Consider the following 5,952-nt stretch of genomic DNA (forward strand, 5'->3'; position numbering starts at 1 on the left):
TCAATTAGTTCGATTCACCAATGACCACAAGGTGCAACAGAGACTACTAACCCAAAATCCTGACTTGGAAGAAGCTGTAAGTATAGCTAAAGGCATAAAGCACACATCATATTGCGTTAAAGAGATGACAGGTAGTAGAGAAAGTGTTCCAGATGAAAAACAAGTTAATGAGATCAAAGGGGATGACAAAGTTCTGAAAGTTACAGATGTTCATGTCATAACTAAAACCAAAACTAATAAAGAGAATTTCAGGTGCTACTATTGTGGGAACAGTAACCATTTGGCCAATTCCCCTAGATGCCCTGCCGGAGGGGTGAACGGAAGTAAAGAGTGATGTACATGTCATACATGAAGAACAAGGTATGATGTCTAGAGACAATACATTTATTTTTCAAGCGCATGACCAAGAGTTGGAAGAGAATATTAATTACGCAAAATGTGAAATACAGTTAGATGGGGAAAAAGTTGACTCATGTTCTCCATATACTCTCATTGATGAAAATAAGTTTAAGGGGTTGTTTAATGAAATTGAATACAGAGCAGAGGAGCCATCACGCTGCGCTAATTACGCCGCCACCGAGCCAAGAGTCATTTACCTGGTAGCTCCCTTGCTGGGAGAACGCTGCCACCGGAGCCAAGAGTCACTTACCTGGTAGCTCCCTTGCTGGGAGAACGCCGCCACCGGAGCCAAGAGTCAATTCCTGGGAAAATCGCGCCGCCGCTCCAGGACTACAGTTCCCGGCAGGCAACACGGCGGCGCGCAACAGTGACGTCGCGCCAGGAGGCGCTTCATAACAGCGACAGAACCAGCTAAGCGGGACGCGAGCGGGACGCCCGGGGCTAAGCCTGGGCAAAGGGCGGGCCCTCTACGGCCCTCGTCGGCACGAGTAGGCCAGGCTAGGCCACCTCCCTAAAATTCTTCATTGTGCACCAGGGATTTGTTCCTGTCAGCTTATCGTGAGTGGTGGTGTTACTGTCGCTGGTTGACCGCCTCCTAAGTCCTAGTTATCCAGACGGGGGTCGGTAAGCAGGCTGTATAGCTATTATCGAATCGCCCAGGAGCCCGGGAAAAGGAGGGGGCCTACGCGGATAAGCTGATAGCAGATAAACACACCTACGAATCAGGAAACGAGTCAGCTGGACATCTGCACAAGTCATTGAAGTAAGACATTTGTTTTAACTTTGAGAGTAATACCTTGTTATTTTATCGAGCTGTGGGCGTAAGACTATCACACACCTTTGTACAATTATGCCTAAAAGAAATCATCACATGGCATCCGAAACACCAAAGAACACCATTGAAAACTACCTTGTCCAAGTGGTTAGTAAAATAAACAGTGAACGCAGACAATCGTTAGGTCTGTCTCAATCACCTATTCTCCCTCCCATGAGCCCACCCACTTCCTCGCAAATTAACGAGTCTCTGCTATTAGACTCTAACAATGATGCCCATGCAACAGCTTCCCCAGTAACTGTCAATATTGATGCCAGCACAGTGAATGTGGGGGACATTGAGACACATGCGGATAATGACTCAGATGCACAGGTTGTCATTGAGGTTGAAGGAAATGATGAAAAAGAAGATGTGGAGGACGAACCACCTGCAAAGCAGTCCTCAAGGGCAGTTAGAGCCTGTCGCAGATTGCAAAGCAAACGTGGGGGGGCACGTTCAGGAAAAAACAAGGTTACATCACCGCTAAAGTCAAAAAGTACTTGCCAGAACAATGAAGAGAACAATCTGAGGGAAACATTGGATGAGGACCTAATGTCTAGAATAGCGGAGCTGTTAGAAATAAAAATTCAGACAATTATAAAGCCACTTATCAGCAAGATTGATAAACTTTCTGCAGAGATAAAGAAACTTGGAAGTACACAAAATGTCTTAGCAGATGCAATAGGCAATGTTTTAAGTAATGTCAATAAAGGCCGTGACTCCCCAAAGGAAGATAATGAATCCAGGGTAACATCAGAGGCTACCCCACTAGGCCCAATTCCTCCAGAATGCCCGCAAACTGGCCATATTACCAACGACTTGCCACTAGAAGCCCCAACTGTTCAATCAATTGATCTACCACATGTCACAGTGCCCCCTAGTTTTGAAGAAAATCCAATACAATTTGTAGTTGAAGCAGCACCGCTGGTGTTAGTGCTAGCCAATACACCAACCCTATCACCGGGTCAAACTGAGTCAGCCTCGTCATTAAAAAGCAAGGCACTATACTGGCTGTCAAATAACATGCGGATAGCACAGGGGGGTGAACAACGGTTGGCTGACGAAATTAAAACGGCAAGGAGGGTTGGATGGATAGGAAATGGAAGGGCGACTGTGTGATATTAAACTTCTCAACCCCAGCTGCTCTTCCCGATATTCTATCAAATATCCTTCCACCACAAAAAAGAAGTAGTTCTATAATCCCCCTTACATTAGAATTTTTCTATAATGAGTCACAAAAAGCCACCAATCAAAAACCCCCGAAGCCAGCTTGGTTAGCGAGAGATAATGGATGGGGTGGGGGACTGTCAGCGTTTGACACAAACTACGCTCCCAAAAACAGGGCAGGTCCATGGCAAGTCAACCAACACAATATTCCTCTTCACATTACCCCAGGGCAAAACTGGAACCAAATGGGCAGACGAGGGCTTGGTATATTAGCTAACAATTGTGGGCCCTTAGGAAATGTCAATTATAATGGAGGATGGCCAGGCATGCAGCAGAATGTACTGTATCCTAATACCCCAGCACCCATAGGCAATGTTAACTACCATGGAGGATGGCTGGGTACTCACCAGAATCCACCCTTTCCTATTACCCCTGCACCTAGATGGAATGCTCCTGTAAATGGTTGGGGCTTTGGGGCCCCATCTTACAACTGGGGAGTCAGCACCTCAAATAGGTTTGAGGCTTTAGCTGGCTTAGCTGATTGCGACTGACTTGATGGAGGGGCTTCGACAATGTCATGCAGTACAAATCACATATATCCTGGTTTGCATCTTGAAGTTGAACCAAAGCAGATTGCACTTGTTAAAACTTCTCAACAGCCACTGCATTTTGCTGACATAATGGCACGAACACCGCATTTAGATATAACTGGGTCAACTACACCATGCCAGGTAGCAGAGAAACTAGGTGTTCTAGGAAGTACAAAAATCATTTGCTGGAATATTGCAGGTCTGAAAAAAAATCTCGCAGATCCGTCCTGGCATGATTATCTGGCTAGTGGGGATTTAATTATGTTCCAGGAGACCTGGGGGCTTGAAAACTACTTTAAGGTTGATTATAGATCTTTTTTCATACCCGCAGTAAATACAAATGGGGGGAGACCCTCTGGCGGCCTAACAATTTGGGTGAAAATCACAGGAGGCCTGTCCTTTAAGCAAATTGATACAAATAATCCCGACCTCTTATTACTTGAGCTAAAAAACACTAAGGGTTGTAGCATTTACGTGATCAATATTTATAGTAGACCACATCGATCATGTAAAGAATCAACAGTTGTAACCCACCTGAGTAATATTGTGGCGGGGTTTGATCAAAATGCACAAATGATTATAGGTGGTGATTTTAATAGAGGTTTTGAACCCATAATAGGTCTAGAAGACATCTATAAGGATGAGGATAGTGCCAACAATATTCCTTTAGTAGACCCGAACTATAAAGCACCTTGCACAGTGAGTGCCTTACAACTATTGAATCTGACAATAGAATCAGGCCTGCGTGCCTGTAATGGGCAGTTGCCATCAGACTGCCCTAGCAAACCAACATTTACCAGAGGGGCACATTCCAGCCATCTAGATTATTTACTAGTTTCCCTGAACCTGTGGCCCATGACCATCGACCTAATGGTGGATGATCGCACGGAAAGCGACCACTATCCTTTGATCTTATCTGTCCAAACTCAGATTTTTAGAACCCTTGATAAAAGTGTGAACAGTACAGTGTCCTTGCCACAGGACCCTCTAGTGGCAAATAACCGTAGATCCCTGAAGTGGCCAGTGGTATTAGACAACTCAAAAATCCTCAGTCAAATCTATAATGTATTTGTGAGGCATAAGTCTTTTCTCTTAGGAAACAGTACTGTTATCCAAAATCCAAGTCTGACAGAATCCCATGAACATCTAATCAACCAACTTGGCGAGATCCTGACTAGGGCGGTAAAAAGATCACATAACGCCCAAAAGAGTAAACAAACTGGGATCACTTGGTATAACCAGGATTGCCGGAAAGCCAAAACAGACCTAATTACAGCGGTCAGGGGAGATTCAGCGGATATTGTGAGAACTAAGAGAGCCCAGTATAAAAGAATTTTATTAAAGGCCAAAAAAGAGTGGGACGAAAGGGTTTGTTCCGATTTGTTGGACGCATGTAAGTGCAAAGATCAGACCTCTTTCTGGAGCCTCATTGCTAGAGGCACCAGGGGGGCGACTGAATGCAAAGACAAATTTTTAGAGGAGAAAACATGGGTCGAGCATTTTACTTTGTTATATTCTTGTGAAAGCTCAGGTGAGAGTGGAGGTTGGGATAGTTTGCAGGCCCCCTTGGCTGCGCATGACACACCCCTCGTCTTTCCCTTAACAGAAACAATTTTAGCAATCAAGGCAGTCAAGTCAGGGAAAGCGCCAGGCCCTGACAGAATACCAGGTGATCTTTGGAAACACGAAAATTACATTTGGGCTCCCTATATCAATTTATTATCTAATGATATTGCCCGAGGAGCTCCTATTCCGGAAACCTGGAAGGGGGCAGAGATTGTAACACTGTCCAAGAAGGGTGATAGGTCAAATCCCTCGCACTATCGGCCTATCAGCCTAATTGACGTGCTGCAAAAAATGTTTGCACGACAAGTCCTTGGTCGGCTCTCCTCTTGGATTGAAGAGCACTCTATTTATACAAAATACCAGGCAGGTTTTAGATGCAAGATAACCACTGTAGACCAGGTTTTTAGATTTTTATGTTTAGTCTGGAAATACACGATTATAAGGAGTTCCCATATATACGTTGCCTTTGTTGATTTGAAGGCAGCTTTTGATATGGTTCCAAGGGCAGCCCTATGGAAGACATTAAACAAAATGGGTGTCCCTGGAAATATCCTTCAAATTTTAATCAGACTCCACGAGAATAATTACGCACAAGTTAGATGGGGACCAAATGGAGAAGTCAGTGAGAAAATAAAAATAGCAAAAGGGGTAAGGCAAGGGTGCGTAATGGCGCCTACCTTATTCTCTTTATACGTCAATGACATCCCCGATACTCTTTTGGGCTGCGAGCATGACTATCCCAAATTGAGCGGGCAAGCCGTTCCGGCATTATTGTTTGCAGACGACACAATCTTAATTTCACAGACACCTAGGGGGCTCCAAAACCTTTTAAATACATTCAGTCTGTATTGCCATGACAAGGAATTAGAAATTAATTCCTCAAAAACAAAAGTTATGACAATCAACCCCCATAAAGGTTTTAATAAGGTTTTTAAGATGAACAATGAACCTATTGAAGAAGTCCCCAATTTTAAATACCTGGGTATTATTTTAGACAGTGATGTTACATGGAAAACACAACTGGAGAACTCAAAACTAAGGCTGACCCAAAACCAGGGCCCGATTTTAAAGAAGCATAAGAATAGCCATTTCAAAGCAGTCTCACCAGCTATTGAATTATTTAAATATAAAGTGCAATCATCCTCACTTTATGGTGCGGACCTTTGGGCCTATGCTTTAAAGGATACTTTCCGAGTGAGGGAAAATTCCTTCATTAGGCAACTTTTAGGGATACCTGGGTCAACACCACTGACACCCGTATTATGGGATCTTAACTTCAGACGTACTGACGACTATGCTTCTCTTCGTCCGCTGCTCTATTGGGTCCGCTTATGGTCCGTTGAAGAGCTGGCTGATTATAGAGAAGCATTGAAAGAGATATTGGCTATAAGGAATACCACGCACTTGCCATGGTTA

This window comes from Lissotriton vulgaris, chromosome 2_1 (assembly GCF_964263255.1).
Source record: "Lissotriton vulgaris chromosome 2_1, aLisVul1.2, whole genome shotgun sequence".
Classification (NCBI taxonomy): domain Eukaryota; kingdom Metazoa; phylum Chordata; class Amphibia; order Caudata; family Salamandridae; genus Lissotriton; species Lissotriton vulgaris.